Here is a 17,165-nt window from a genome sequence, read left to right on the forward strand (position 1 = left end):
ACAAGGTCTGTGGGACACAGGCGAGAGCGTTGAGTTGTAACCAGTACGGTGTGGGTTGGAAGTACTCTTGGAAGCACAATATCACTAAACTTGTCCAACAAAAATTGTGGCATATTGTCGTCGTCTCAGGTTTGGTGGAGCGATCTGCAATGGTTTGGGTATCTATGAGGATTTCAGCGTTCTAGTTACAATGCGCACTGACTCACGAAGATGTTCATCTATTTTCTTGGTATGTCTGGCTATTGTATCCTACTGGCGACAAATACAGCGCAACAGAGTACAATAAGGGATTGCTCTGTCGTGAGTAGAATATCTGCTTACGCTCTCCAGGCAGTTCCAGTCAACTTCTGTATTATGTTGCTAACCACAATTGATGAACTGAACAAATAAATGAATGAATGATTGAAAACACAAAGGCAGCATGTCACTTCTTTATGTTTGCTGACACGAACTGACCTATCCAATTATATGTAGACCTGTAGCTTAAAGTGTAGTTCTAAAAAAAATGCTCTTCAGCACTTTACACACAACAAATTTTTCGAAATCTCAGTTTACTAGCCTGATATTAAACCCAGCTGAGCTATAAAGGCAGATACAAGTATCAGCCACTTCTCCAAATCACTCATCAATCTCTCTCATCTTTATCACATTATAAGCTTGGTGCCCATTTCATGTTAGTAAACTATCTGCAGTCGCAAGGAATCCTACCTTCTGCTGTTACTATTCGCAATAAGTCCTGAGTATTGTGGCTAAATTATTTCGTAGAAAACAAAAACACAATTCTCAGTACAACGAGTCTCCGCCAAGTATTCATGGGTTACCGCAAAGCACGAAGACCTTGAGGGCATGTGGCTTTGAAACACACAGCGTTTAATGCGAGCCGCGAACGTCTACGTGTACACGAGGAAAATATGAAAGCTGCATGACTGATACTTGTTTTCGAAACTGGACGCAGAGCGCGTCATTAAACTGCATTAAGACTTCTGACATTCTCTAAACCGTAAATGATACCTGTATCCACGGGCATTACTATTTGTCGGGAAATAGACAGCTCCACTCGCATATCGACACAACTGGTGCTGTTACAGGTGTCCTACGATTTTCACATCGCTGGCAATGAGTTATACACGATTCTGTTGACTCCTTTGGAGCACAAAAAAACACAAACATGTATCTATTTTGTAAAAATTTTATATAAATAGTTGCCAATATTCAATTTCCAACACACTGCAGTTTAATGCTTGCGATAAGGTTATTTCTTCAAAAAAGTTATTGTTAAACTCCAGAGTTGCGGTCGGCATATTCCTTTAGTGACTATGAGGAATGAGAAACTTTAAAAGAATAAAAACATGAATTAAATGGTGATTTAGACACATTCCCAATGACTTGAGAAGACAGGACAGTGTTTCCCATCGTGTGATGAAATTAGAGTACCTTCCACATGTGCAACAAATTGTCAGAAACAATACGGAGTGTTCTGATGACGACTGAGACTGAGGAGAGACATACATGTGGTGGGTAAATATTACTCGTTGTACTCGCGAGATGAGCCATTCTGAACGCTACGCAGATGAATGATTCGAAAACATGAGAATTTGAAAAACTGGACTACCGAAACCTATAGCACGTTTACGACACTGCTTTACTAGGTCAATATCTTATACTATTAAGAAAGCCTTAAACTGCATGTGTCTAAGATTACAAACTGTAGTATAGTTCAACAAGCAGCTAAATGAAGGATCTACTAGGTGAAATGGTGTGTGCAATCAGACGTTTCATAACATCCCTTTCGCAAAATTCGATTCTCGTCATCTTTTACTCATTTACGAGAACAAGAAGGAAACTTCTCGATCGAAAACAGAGACAGCACATGCATCGATGAAATTAATCTCTGCTGCTGTGTGTTTTTTAGGCGGTATTTTAAAACACTCGTGTTGTGTGTCTCGTTCAAATAGTTCAATAGCCACTAAGATTTTTGTTTTGAGTAGTTTGTCGCCAATGGAAATTCACCAAAGGCCATGAACGTTTATAAAGAGTCTCTCCCTTCATTTACTACTATTAAAAACTGGGCATAGAATTCAAACATGGTTTTAATTCTCTTGAAGATTGTTCATGGGAAGTGCATCCCAAAGCTAGAACCACATGAAATGCGTAACAAGGTACTGGACTAAAAACTAAAACTAAACTCCGTCCGAAGAGGCCTTGGAAGGCCCAACGGTACCGACCGGCCGCCGTATCATCCTCAACCCACAGGCGTCACTGGATGCGGATATGGACGGGCACGTGGTCAGCACACCGCTCTCCCGGCCGTATGTCAGTTTACGTGACCGGAGCCGCTACTTCTCAATCAAGTAGCTCCTCGGTTTGCCTCGCAAGGGCTGAGTGCACCCCGCTTGCTAACAGCGCTTGGCAGACCGGTTGGACACCCATCCAAGTGCTAGCCCAGCCCGACAGCGCTTAACTTCGGTGATCTGACGGGAACCGGTGTTACCACTGCGGCAATGCCGTTGCCAACAAATTACTGGACAATCAGAGATTAAAGGTGTATGAGGTAGGTGATGCCGCTGACATATCAGAAGAAAGAACATGGCACGTTTTACATGAAGGGTTGTGTGTGAGAAACTTATGTACCAGGGGTTGGTTGAGCGCAAACAAAACGCAAAAAAGAATTTCTCAGCAAAGTTTGAACATTTCTAGAAAGAATCAATCTGGATTCTGTGTACACATTTGTTACTTCGGTTGGGACGTGGGCCACATACTTAAAAAAAATCATCGAAGTAGTGGGCGAGACACGGTGAGTCTGCACCACAAGGGTACATTTTCCAAAATGGAAAAAAATGATTCTCTTGAAGTTTTAGTGACGTGAAGAGCATTCCACGAAGTATCTGGATTGCAAGCCGGATAACGTCGACTTCTTGCCACGATATTTCAGTTGACAACCATTCAGTCATCTTCAGGTGAGTGTTTTGCACTGGTAATTGCTAGTTCACATAGTTACCTTTGTACTAAAGCCTGACGCGCAAATGTAAGCGTAAAGGCAGCTGCTACATGAGCAACTTAAGTCCAGTTTCACGCCCTCTTCGAATATTGCTCCATCTACGGCGCGCAGGCGCAACTGTAATTTGATAATATATGCGCGCTCTCTGACGGAATGCGCAGTCGCGGTTAGACGTATCATTGGTCATACAATGTTTTCTTTCTGAAGAAACTGAATAACTCACCCAGTTCCACGCCTTCCCCGCTAAAAGCCCTCATCACGATTAATGGGATCTTGGGTTAAACGTGTTTCGACCGATTTCTTAATAACTGAAACGCAGGAAGATACGGTCAAGGCCAAGAGTTCCATTGCAGAATAATCCATGGCATGTCCTGTGGAAATACAGGGTGTTTCAAAAATGACCGGTATATTTGAAACGGCAATACAAACTAAACGAGCAGCGATAGAAATACACCGTTTGTTGCAATATGCTTGGGACAACAGTACATTTTCAGGCAGACAAACTTTCGAAATTACAGTAGTTACAATTGTCAACAACAGATGGCGCTGCGGTCTGGGAAACTCTATAGTACGATATTTTCCACATATCCACCATGCGTAGCAATAATATGGCGTAGTCTCTGAATGAAATTACCCGAAACCTTTGACAACGTGTCGGGCGGAATGGCTTCACATGCAGATGAGATGTACTGCTTCAGCTGTTCAATTGTTTCTGGATTCTGGCGGTACACCTGGTCTTTAACGTGTCCCCACAGAAAGAAGTCACAGGGGTTCATGTCTGGCGAATAGGGAGGCCAATCCACGCCGCCTCCTGTATGTTTCGGATAGCCCAAAGCAATCACACGATCATCGAAATATTCATTCAGGAAATTAAAGACGTCGGCCGTGCGATGTGGCCGGGCACCATCTTGCATAAACCACGAGGTGTTCGCAGTGTCGTCTAAGGCAGTTTGTACCGCCACAAATTCACGAAGAATGTCCAGATAGCGAGATGCAGTAATCGTTTCGGATCTGAAAAATGGGCCAATGATTCCTTTGGAAGAAATGGCGGCCCAGACCAGTACTTTTTGAGGATGCAGGGACGATGGGACTGCAACATGGGGCTTTTCGGTTCCCCACATGCGCCAGTTCTGATTATTGACGAAGCCGTCCAGGTAAAAATATGCTTCGTCAGTAAACCAAATGCTGCCCACATGCATATCGCTGTCATCAATCCTGTGCACTATATCGTTAGCGAATGTCTCTCGTGCAGCAATGGTAGCGGCGCTGAGGGGTTGCCGCGTTTGAATTTTGTATGGATAGAGGTGTAAACTCTGGCGCATGAGACGATACGTGGACGTTGGCGTCATTTGGACCACAGCTGCAACACAGCGAACGGAAACCCGAGGCCGCTGTTGGATCACCTGCTGCACTAGCTGCGCGTTGCCCTCTGTAGTTGCCGTAGGCGGTCGCCCTACCTTTCCAGCACGTTCATCCGTCACGTTCCCAGTCCGTTGAAATTTTTCAAACAGATCCTTTATTGTATAGCTTTTCGGTCCTTTGGTTACATTAAACCTCCGTTGAAAACTTCGTCTTGTTGCAACAACACTTGTGTTCTAGGCGGTGGAATTCCAACACCAGAAAAATCCTCTGTTCTAAGGAATAAACCATGTTGTCCACAGCACACTTGCACGTTGTGAACAGCACACGCTTACAGCATAAAAGACAACGTACAGAATGGCGCACCCACAGACTGCGTTGTCTTCTATATCTTTCACATCACTTGCAGCGCCATCTGTTGTTGAAAATTGTAACTACTGTAATTTCGAAAGTTTGTCCGCCTGAACATGTACTGTTGTCCCAAGCATATTGCAACAAACGGTGTATTTCTATCGCTGCTCGTTTAGTTTTTATTGCCGTTTCAAATATACCGGTCATTTTTGAAACACCCTGTATGATGCTGCGAGAGGCGAGTGTGTCGATCATATTCAGCGCATCTTTCACGCACTGTGCGCGTTGTCTGCCCAATGTAGGCTTTGCCACCGTGACAAGGTAATCTGTAGATTCCAGCCTTCCGCATTCCCAGATCCTTCTTTGCCAAACTAAGAAGAGCAGATCTTTGTAGGTGGGTGCAAGATTACTTTGACATGATGTTTCCCTAAGATTCTGCCTAACTTTGACGAAATATTGCCGACGTACGGGGGGGACACCATGGACTTGAACCGCTTCTTCTCCTCTTGATCTTGTGGGTGATTACATTTCTTCTTTCTTAAAGCTGTGTTGATCCCATGTGCAGAATGTCCATTATCTACGAACACTGACTGTAGGTGTTTCCGCTCCTTTGCAAAGCTGGCTCCATCACAAACAATGTGTGCCCCCCTGTACCAACGTTCTAAGGACGCCCATGGTTTGTGATGGGCGGTGGCAGCTAGACTCCTGCAAATACACGTCTGTATGTGTGGGCTTACGGTAAACGGAATGCCCCAATGATCCACCCACTTTCCGACTTACCAAGACATCCAAAAATTGCAGACACCCATCCTTCTCCACTTCCATCCTAAATTTGATATTCTCGTGCGTAGAATTCAGATGCTGCAAAAAGCGTGACAGTTCTCCACCGGGGGGACATACTACAGAAGTGTCATCCACATATCGCCAGACGAATTTTGTTTTAAGTTCTGTCGAACGAAGTGTCCTCGCCTCAAGGTCTTAGCCTTAATTACATCCTCAAATCGTTTCCTCTGACCTCACACTCAGTGTTTGCTCGTTGTTGACCCAGAGTAAAACACGGTCAGGAAGCCGATTATTGTGCATGCAGACTAAATGCCCTGCCCTTCGTAACTGGTCTCTTAAAACCATCGCTTTTATCCTGACTGTATGTACCTCTTCAAGGACGCTGATATTTGTGCGTCTGTTTGGCCATATTATGTACATAATCCACTTCAAGAATCACTGGTGATAGTGTTCCAGCTTTTTAAGATGCCGTCTGTAACGTTCCAGGATTCAGATGAGTAAGTCAGAGTGAGAACTACATCTGAACTGTTCGCGAAGGATCGTCGTTGCGCCATTGGCACCTTGGTTGTCAAATACTTCATCTTATTCTACCGGAGGATGCGCCAGCATGGTGTGTATGTCAAATCTCTCTTTCTTCAAAAGTGGGATGACGTCTGCTGCGCTACTGCTCATAGTAAAAACTCCGCACAATCAAGGAGTCCTCCCGCGTAACGAACCACCCCACAATGTGGTTGTGGAGCCAGACTTCCAGCAGCCCACATATTGGTGGAATGTCCCCTTCTTTTGGTCCTTCGTGGTAAGTATAGTGTTCCAGATTCCTTAAATATAATATTAGCAGACGATTCTCGGATGGTTGAACTGGTCCTCTGTTTCCTCCGTGAAAGTGGTCTTCATTTCCAGATATAAGGTTTGGCTTTACTCCTGGAGCATGGGCAGGGTGGTTGTGGTTGGGACCTCTCTTCATGTCTTCCCCGTCTGGGACCCCATGACCACTCCCTCATGGAAAGACCGCCGTTTTTTTCCAGTTTTTAGATTTAGTCTCAGCATTATGCCTTTTACTGCGTGTGTCTTACCTTCATTATTTTATAATTTGTCTCCCATGACTGGATCCATCCACTGTTAGTGGACGCTCTTTCTTCTGTGAGTAACTTCGGAATCACGAGACTGAGGACCTCGCCGTTTGGTCCCGTAAATCCTCTCAATTAATCCATCAATCAATCAATCCATCCAGCATGGTGAATTCTGTATTGAATCACCGAATTTTCATTTACACCTGATAAGACGCTGCCAAGGTAATGAAAGTTAACTGGTGACTGACATTTCTTCGTCCTTCCCTAAGTGATGGGAGGTAAAGAGTCTCAGTTTTATTGGTACTCAGTTTTAGAGCAATCTGTTCGTATGCTGCAGAGAAGGCGTTCATAATTAACCCTAGTTCATCTGAGTGAACTACTGCTGCATTAACATCAGCTTAATGATAAGGTCTTAGTACCTCCTTCATTGTTAAAAAGTGAGGTACCTCAGCCATCGACTGTTCATCTTGCATATCAGTAACCCGCTGGGGGACAGTTATTTTCGAAGTAAACAGCAGATGAATTGCGATTGATGAGTAGCAGCGGATAAAAAAAGAGCTGGTGTGGCGGTTGGAAGGATAGACACCCTCCCCCAACCTGCGACCATCCGTCATCGCTCCGGCAACTATTTGCCCCTCTCATTCAGGCACGTACACAAGGCCAGTGGTTCCCAACAAGTGGTCCGCGGACCCCCAGGGGTCCGCGAGCTATGCCAGAGGGGTCCGCAAGATGCTATTAGAATAAAAAATATATTAAATACATTTCGTATAATAACAGATTTTTTGTTTTGGCCCGCTTGCTACATCAGCAGAGCTTTAGCGAACGCTAACTTCTGCGTCTAGCGTCTTCCTAGCGCCAACTGACACTAGCACACACTAGCGCAAAACTAGAATTAGATAGACAATCAAAAATTTAATAATAACAATGATGGCTAAATTGAAAAAGTTTTAAGCTCAATATTTTTTCAATAATGAATATGTCAATTTTTTTTAAGTACCAAAAATAGAAAACGTATAAAAAGACTCTTAATTTGGCTTTTTTTAGGTACTTGATACTGTGATACGACAAGATACCAATCATGCCCGATGAGGGGGTCCTCGAGAAAATTTTGTTGGAAACCCCTGCACTAGGCCAATGAAGACAACAAACCGCTACGTTGGGTGAAGTTAGCTTAGTGTGTACGGGTGGCAAATCTAACAACGAAACGGTTGGCCTTGTCCGCCGTTTGGACTGCCAGCGGTAACATCAAAGCGTCGGCGATGGATGCCGGGTAGAAAGTTCGTAGGTTAAGTAGCGATTTTCTGTGTCTGTTGAAGGGCTCTGTATTTACCATGTTTAAAAGTGCTGGAATATGGGGACAACATGGACACAGCATTAAAGCTGATAATTTTATCGTTTATGGGACCCTACGAACTTCGATTTTAAAAACAAACTGAAATGATTAGACGGTTGGAGGGAAATAAGTGAGCTGTTGGAAACTAGTGTGCACAATGTGAAAAACGAAATGGAGTATTTATTGAAAGCTGTTATTATCATTCTGAAAAAAATATGAAATAGCTCATATTCCAATTCAGCTTTAAGGTCAGACATTTTGTCGCACCACACTACTACCTATTGTTTAAAAGAGAGATCGTCTACCAGTCATTTCTTCTCTTTCTGGTGATCAGCTGCTTGCAGTAGAATAAATGTTTCACATGAGACAACTTCTAAATCCTCTGCATCCCTTATAATGACGGCTACCATATTTCCAAATGAAAAAACCGGGAAGTATTACAAGACCTTTGTGTGTACCACGATGGGTCACATTTTTACAGACGTGCAAAGTTTAAATCTGCATTTACGGACAAACAACAGTTAATATCAATGTCGACAGGACGACCTCTCGCGACTCGATGCGCGTACGCTACTCAGAGGAGCAAAACTGAAAATCAAGTCGCCGTGCCACGACAGAAGTGTTGCCAACTCAAACTCTCCCAGTTTATGGTCAGATTTAATTTCAGTCCGCCAGATGGCACCTGACGTCACAGAACAGCAGCTCGATACAGGAGTCCATTTTTTTTTTTTTTTTACTGTTTTATAAATTTACAACAGGAGACTGAAATAACAGCATTAAAAACCGGGTGGGACCAGAATAACCTGATTCGATAACACTATTTACAATATCGGCCAGCGAAATTGTAACTAAAACGCTACTTTTGTAACAATAACAAAAAGGGAGACCTCGACATGTACACAGAGCCAATTGCGATTCCACATGGGCGAATCCCTTGGCCCCAATCCGTTGGTTTAGTGAAAATGAGAGGTCAAAAGCGAATGCGTTGACAACCAATGTTCGGCCGAATTCATCGGTTGTCGTTCTTTGGCCTTCGTTAGCCTAGTGTGTGCGTGCTTCCAGACTGTACAGTTACCACCGGACTCAAAGATGATTGGAAGACAAATCTACTCCACTACGAGTGCGGATGATGATGATCCTTTACAATTGTCAGAATTAACGATATTCCCGAAACACCAACGTTAAACAGCTGAGAGATGTGGCAAGGGTATTGACTACCATCTGCTGTGAGCTGCAGAAGCTCATAGCAACGCACTTCAGTCTTAAGTGTGATTACACTGCATACAATTATGGCCTTTACGACGCACAAACTGAAACAGTCGTTACCATGACTGTCGAGTACAGCGGGTTATTAACAGATAATGGAACCAGGCCGGAATATTTACTACCGAGTCAATAAGCTTTTCAAGAACAGTTAAATTTTGATTCGTAAAAAGAGTTTCAATTAAACAATGCGTGGATTCCACCTGTCTCAATAATAAACACAAGTTTTCTACTGAAGACGTCGCCGAATTCTCTGTGAAGATCCTCAGCTTGACCGCTGCTTAACTTTATGTTTTATCAATTTATTCTTGCAACAGTGCAAGACTCCTGAGAGTGTTCTAGCGAAGTGGTGTGCACATTAAACAAAAAGAACTGGCCATAAAATCTGAGAAGGCTATGAAACGTCAATAAACCATGCGGAATCTCAAAATTCACTAAGGCGCTGCCTTGCCACCGGTTGTGTTCCTTATTAGCAGTGATTAACATGAACAAGTTCGCTGGTGTACTGAATCAGTTTCGTTTTATGTCGTTTGCGAGGCTGATTCTTACGTTTAGCATGATTTGCATGTGATGTTGGATCAGTACCTATGCATGTAATACATCTCAGGAAGATAGCAGTAAGGAGATCTAGAGCTCTTTTTTTTTTTTTTGTTGCTCTTCCCACACCCGTGTTGCCCAGAGAGTATAGTCACTTTTACGTTATTCTAATGACTACGAGTGAAATGGGATGTTATCATCAACAGTCTATAGCAATTACATTACCTACAGAACAGCAATGATCCCGACCTTAGCATAAGTGTAACAGTGGAGATTCTTCGGCCACCGAATACTTTAGATGGTTTATTTAATTGTTAATTGTATCACAGCAAGTTATTGACACTCAGAATAATTGCAAGCACCAGTAATGGATTGAGAAGCCTCTCTGGTCTGAATTGCGTGATGTTTCGTAGTCACTGTCCCGGCATGGCTATTCGTTAGGCGTCGCAGGTGTAATTTCCCGTTCGACTCTTCCACGGAAAGGCTGCTGTAAAAGGGGAATCCAAGTACCGTGTACTCTGACTCTTTCCTCTTCCACGTCGAAGCTGTCGTCATGCTTGCATCACCGGCCTCATTAGATGTAGCTAGAACCTTCACGTCCCTGCACCCAACAAGACGAGCACCACGCCGCTCCGACTGAGTTCGGCTGCGGCTAGTTTATTCGATTTTTTGTTTTGTTTTTGACTGGTTTGATGCGGCCAGCCACAAATTCCTTTCCTGTGCTAACCTCTTCATCTCAGAGTAGCACTTGCAACCTACGTCCTCAGTTATTTGCTTGACGTTTTCCAATCTCTGTCTTCCTCTACAGTTTTTGCCCTCTACAGCTCCCTCTAGTACCATGGAAGTCATTCCCTCATGTCTTAGCAGATGTCCTATCATCCTGTCCCTTCTTCTTATCAGTGTTTTCCACATATTCCTTTCCTCTCCGATTCTGCGTAGAACCTCCTCATTCCTTACCTTATCAGTCCACCTAATTTTCAACATTCGTCTATAGCACCAAATCTCAAATGCTTCGATTCTCTTCTGTTCCGGTTTTCCCATAGTCCACGTTTCACTACCATACAATGCTGTACTCCACACGTACATCCTCAGAAATTTCTTCCTCAAATTAAGGCCGGTATTTGATATTAGTAGACTTCTCTTGGCCAGAAATGCCTTTTTTGCCATAGCGAGTCTGCTTTTGATGTCCTCCTTGCTCCGTCCGTCATTGGTTATTTTACTGCCTAGGTAGCAGAATTCCTTAACTTCATTGACTTCGTGACCATCAATCCTGATGTTAAGTTTCTCGCTGTTCTCATTTCTACTACTTCTCATTACCTTCGTCTTTCTCCGATTTACTCTCAAACCATACTGTGTACTCATTAGACTGTTCATTCCGTTCAGCAGATCATTTAGTTCTTCTTCACTTTCACTCAGGATAGCAATGTCATCAGCGAATCGTATCATTGATATCCTTTCACCTTGTATTTTAATTCCACTCCTGAACCTTTCTTTTACTTCCATCATTGCTTCTTCGATGTAAAGATTGAAGAGTAGGGGCGAAAGGCTACAGCCTTGTCTTACACCCCTCTTAATACGAGCACTTCGTTCTTGATCGTCCACTCTTATTTTTCCCTCTTGGTTGTTGTACATATTGTATATGACCCGTCTCTCCCTATAGCTTACCCCTACTTTTTTCAGAATCTCGAACAGCTTGCACCATTTTATATTGTCGAACGCTTTTTCCAGGTCGACAAATCCTATGAAAGTGTCTTGATTTTTCTTTAGCCTTGCTTCCATTATTAGCCGTAACGTCAGAATTGGCTCTCTCGTCCCTTTACTTTTCCTAAAGCCAAACTGATCGTCACCTAGCGCATTCTCAATTTTCTTTTCTATTCTTCTGTATATTATTCTTGTAAGCAGCTTCGATGCATGAGCTGTTAAGCTGATTGTACGATAATTCTCGCACTTGTCAGCTCTTGCCATCTTCGGAACTGTGTGGATGATGCTTTTCCGAAAGTCAGATGGTATATTGCCAGACTCATATATTCTACACACAAACGTGAATAGTCGTTTTGTTGCCACTTCCCCCAACGATTTTATAAATTCTGATGGAATGTTATCTATCCCTTCTGCCTTACTTGACCGTAAGTCCTCCAAAGCTCTTTTAAATTCCGATTCTAATACTGGATCCCCTATCTCTTCTAAATCGACTCCTGTTTCTTCTTCTATCACATCAGACAAATCTTCACCCTCATAGAGGCTCTCGATGTATTCTTTCCACCTATCTGCTCTCTCCTCTGCATTTAACAGTGGAATTCCCGTTGCACTCTTAATGTTACCACCGTTGCTTTTAATGTCACCAAAGGTTGTTTTGACTTTCCTGTATGCTGAGTCTGTCCTTCCGACAATCATATCTTTTTCGATGTCTTCACATTTTTCCTGCAGCCGTTTCGTCTTAGCTTCCCTGCACTTCCTATTTATTTCATTCCTCAGCGACTTTTATTTCTGTATTCCTGATTTTCCCGGAATATGTTTGTACTTCCCCCTTTCATCAATCAACTGAAGCATTTCTTCTGTTACCCATGGTTTCTTCGCAGCTACCTTCTTTGTACCTATGTTTTCCTTCCCAACTTCTGTGACGGCCCTTTTTAGAGATGTCCATTGCTCTTCAACTGTACTGCCTACTGCGCTACTCCTTACTGCTGTATCTATAGCGTTAGAGAACTTCAAACGTATCTCGTCATTCCTTAGTACTTCCGTATCCCACTTCTTTGCGTATTGATTCTTCCTGACTAATGTCTTGAACTTCAGTCTACTCTTCATCACTACTATATTGTGATCTGAGTCTATATCTGCTCCTGGGTACGCCTTACAATCCAGTATCTGATTTCGGAATCTTTGTCTGACCATGATGTAATCTAATTGAAATCTTCCCGTATCTCCCGGCCTTTTCCAAGTATACCACCTCCTCTTGTGATTCTTGAACAGGGTATTCGCTATTACTAGCTGAAACTTGTTACAGAACTCAATTAGTCTTTCTCCTCTTTCATTACTTGTCCCAAGCCCATGTTCTCCTGTAACCTTTTCTTCTACTCCTTCCCCTACAACTGCATTCCAGTCGCCCATGACTATTATATTTTCGTCCCCCTTTACATACTGCATTACCCTTTCAATATCCTCATACACTTTCTCTATCTGTTCATCTTCAGCTTGCGACGTTGGCATGTATACCTGAACTATCGTTGTCGGTGTTGGTCTGCTGTCGATTCTGATTAGAACAACCCGGTCACTGAACTGTTCACAGTAACACACCCTCTGCCCTACCTTCCTATTCATAACAAATCCTACACCTGTTATACCATTTTCTGCTGCTGTTGATATTACCCGATACTCATCTGACCAGAAATCCTTGTCTTCCTTCCACTTCACTTCACTGACCCCTACTATATCTAGATTGAGCCTTTGCATTTCCCTTTTCAGATTTTCTAGTTTCCCTACCACGTTCAAGCTTCTGACATTCCACGCCCCGACTCGTAGAACGTTATCCTTCCGTAGATTATTCAATCTTTTTCTCATGGTAACCTCCCCCTTGGCAGTCCCCTCCCGGAGATCCGAATGGGGGACTATTCCGGAATCTTTTGCCAATGGAAAGATCATCATGGCACTTCTTCAATTACAGGCCACATGTCCTGTGGATACACGTTACGTGTCTTTAACGCAGTGGTTTCCATTGCCTTCTGCATCCTCATGTCGTTGATCATTGCTGATTCTTCCGCCTTTAGGGGCAATTTCCCACCCCTAGGACAAGAGAGTGCCCTGAACCTCTATCCGCTCCTCCACCCTCTTTGACAAGGCCGTTGGCAGAATGAGGCTGACTTCTTATGCCGGAAGTCTTCGGCCGCCAATGCTGATTATTTATCAAAATTTAGGCAGTGGCGGGGATCGAACCCGGGACCGAAGACGTTTTGATTATGAATCAAAGACGCTACTCCTAGACCACGGGGTACCTGCATAAAATGGTGTACTTTCTTCGGAATATTGAAGTCAACGGACATCCAGACCGTTCCAATGTAATTTCTCCACAGGTGCATTGAGTGCAGTATTCATTACCTATGTAAACGCATCCTTTTTGGAATGCAACTATGAAACTGCTAGCAACTACAAACAAACCACTCAACAATATGGGAAATATTTTATTATCTAGTTGTGCACAGTGCCCCTGCCGACTTTCCATTGCTGCACACGTTCTGTAAGAAAGACCCAGCTAATCCCAGAGATCTGAAACACACAACTTGTCTGAGTTTCTAAGATGACCTACATACAACGTGACTCATGCCAAACCTTACTTCGTACTTGTACCACTGAAGTATCGTCAAAATCTTACCGAACACGAGAAAGGATGAAACATTACTGCTTTTGACAAACGGAAATGGCCAATAAATGTTAGGTTGGTGCATACGTAAGTAGCGTTTCTCGTAAGTTTAATAAACACAACAGATACACATAACAGAGACTAGTCATCAGCAATATATTCTCCTTCCCTATTTACAACAATCTGACAACGCTGGGGTAGCTCTTCGATGCCTCGACTGTAGAAATCATGTGGTGTTGAGGAGACCAACTCGTCGAACCATGTTCGGAGCGCATTTTCATCGGGAAAGGAAGTTCGATAGAGACCGAAAAAAGTGAAAATATGAAGGCGCAAGATCAGGTAAATAAGGTGGGTGTGGAATGACGTCCAAACAGTCATCTGTATAGTGGTTTTTTGTTAAGTCGAGCAGTATGTAGCCGGGCGTTATCGTGGAACGGCATCATTCCACGCAGTCTTCCAGGTCGTTGTTCTTGGATTGTGTCTGCGAGACTTCTCAGTTGTTGACAATACGTGTCAGCAGTGAAGGTTACGCCTGAGGGAAATGATTCGTAGTACACCACACCATCGCTGTTCCACCTTTTGTGGATGCGCGTAGGTCTGCGTTGCTGCTTTGTTTGTGCTCAACCATTCCTTTCTATTCTGATCTTAGCTTAAGGCACGATTTCTCGTCAACGGTAGCGATACAGGATAGAAATACTCGGTGTTGCTCAGGAGCCAACTGATGACGAGCAAGCAGAGAAGGACATGTGGCTACCCTTTGATTTTTGTGATTCTGGTTGAGATCGTGAGGTACCCCATACACCCTGTTTTTGAATCTGCCCCATTGCATTCAAGTGTCTGACGATGGTGGAATGATCACATTTGCCAGGTCTCCAGTATGATGAAGTGAATTATTGTGGATTGATGCGTTTAAACCATCTTATTAAGTCCTGAAGGTCTTCCCGAACGGGGACAGACACTAATATCAAAACGACCCTCCACAGAACGAGAGAACCAATTTCTTGCTGTGCTTTGTCCAATGCCATTATTCCCATACACGACACTAATGTTTCTAATTGCCTCTGCTGCAGCCACCCCTCTACTGAACTCATACGAAAGTGTGCCGGAAATGTACAGATTTCTCCACTTGGCACTCAACTGTCCAATGTCCACAGCTCCATTTACTATTTCCAAATGACAAAATGTAAACTCAAATCATAAATAAAAAATGGCAATTGGGAAAGAACACCCATGGCAACCAGAAAATAACATGAAAAAAAATACGCTATGCACTTATGCACCAACCTATTAACTCCTCTTAAATCGCGTGAATACTTGCTTTCTTTTAACCTCCTCCATGTCGCCTCGACCAACTACCTGACGCAAAACAGTCAGGGTTCAAATGGCTCTGAGCACTATGGGACTTAACATCTGAGGTCATCAGTCCCCTAAAACTTAGAACTACTTAAACCTAACTAACCTAAGGACATCACACACACCCATGCCCGAGGCAGGATTCGAACCTGCGGCCGTAGCGGTCACGCGGTTCCAGACTGTAGCGCCTAGAACTGCTCGGCCACCTAACCGGCAAAACAGTCAGGGATATGAGGTGCGATGCAACACGGCGCCCAAACACATGTTCCTCACGCTTCGACTGCAATTTGGGCGAGGCATGTTCGACTCACCACGTAAGTTACTGAGTAGATGTCGCGATAGTCTATCGAAGGCCACGAGCTCCTAGCACGCCGTAGCCTTTTAACAAGAAGAAGACATGATAACTGAGGTGTGTCACGACGCATGGCATGGAAAATGACTACGAAAAGACATAACTAAGGAAAATGTAGTTAGTTGCGCACTATAAGCGCAAGCTTTAAGAGATTAGCGGAAGAACAGTTCTCAGAACAAATCGCTGAAAGCATACGTTGTGGTATGCATACGGTTGGATAAACACGCGTAAAGAATGGGGAAGCCTGTGTAGCTCTGCAGCAGCTGAGGAAAATCGAGTTGCGACTCTTCCTTATGACTCACCATGAGGAAATAAAAGAATAATGTAAATACAGGTTGCAAAAGCGGCTCTGCGGCTGACTCATAGCAAGTGCTGGAGGTCTGCTTGTCGAGACGCGGTTCCTGCGCTGCTCACCCAACGATGGTAACCGCGACAAGCGATAGTTTAACCATAAAAGCAAGTAATGCAAGTGAATTTTAATTAGTCAGGGATAACCATTTTCTTATTTTACGAATATTACCAGTGAGATATTATACACGTGCTCTACGGCGTTTTTCAGTCTTTGAAACACTTGCAGATACGTCTTTTCCGTATGAGGTTTAGCTCCTTCAGTGATTCTGTCTCTCTCTTTAATTTTAGCAATATAATGGTTCTTTTCAGCAGTAGGAAGACGTAACATATGTTTGGCAAACACGGAGACTAAGAGTGTCAGAAGTGTATTGGGTTTGGCCAAAAATTCAAGAATAAAGCAATGGACTTCTGTATTACCATCGAGCAATTTTATTAATTGTTAGCCACTAATCAGCGATTTTTCTTTGGATTATTTCAGCCAAACAGGGTAGAACCTCCAGGTAGTGGGACGACCCTATTGGACTAACGACCTTGTAGCTAGATACCAGGGTACTACGCCGTTGAAATTGAACAAAACAGCGAGCAGAACCTTTACATTCGTTTGACCAGTTCTGCGTCGTCTTGAAATTAATTCAACGAATCATTAACACACTTCATCCGTCACTATTTTTTCTCAAAATTTAGTAGTTTCATGACAAATTTTTCTGTCACATATTACATGTACCTACAAAACCGCTGAAAAATTGATCGGCACGAGTCAGATTATATCTTGACACCATAAGCAACCCTGCTGGTAGAGGTCCGATGACTGAAAATTACTTTCAACACTTTGGACTTCATTATGGACTGTTTATGTGCTTGCTCGTCTAGGACGCCCGCTATATTCAACGTCTTCGTGGTTCTCTTGGAATCGTTTATACCAGTTATGCACGTATGTGAAACAGTGGAAAATTCAGGATGGGTTAATGACTATATTACGAAAAGGACAGATTGCCACTCACCATATAGTGGAGATGTTCAGATGCAGACAGGCACAGCAGAATGACTGCTTAACATGTAAC

The 17,165-nt window shown here is 43.3% G+C and overlaps 1 protein-coding gene and 1 pseudogene across 1 annotated transcript in view; both read right to left on the minus strand.

The window, feature by feature from the left end:
• The window catches only part of LOC124606228 (lateral signaling target protein 2 homolog), a 321,923-nt gene that overhangs the window by 130,643 nt on the left and 174,115 nt on the right, over positions 1 to 17,165 (minus strand). The gene's annotated exons all lie outside the window — the stretch shown is intronic.
• Positions 2,395 to 2,512, minus strand: LOC124607657 (annotated as a pseudogene).

This window comes from Schistocerca americana, chromosome 3, assembly GCF_021461395.2.
Source record: "Schistocerca americana isolate TAMUIC-IGC-003095 chromosome 3, iqSchAmer2.1, whole genome shotgun sequence".
Lineage (NCBI taxonomy): Eukaryota > Metazoa > Arthropoda > Insecta > Orthoptera > Acrididae > Schistocerca > Schistocerca americana.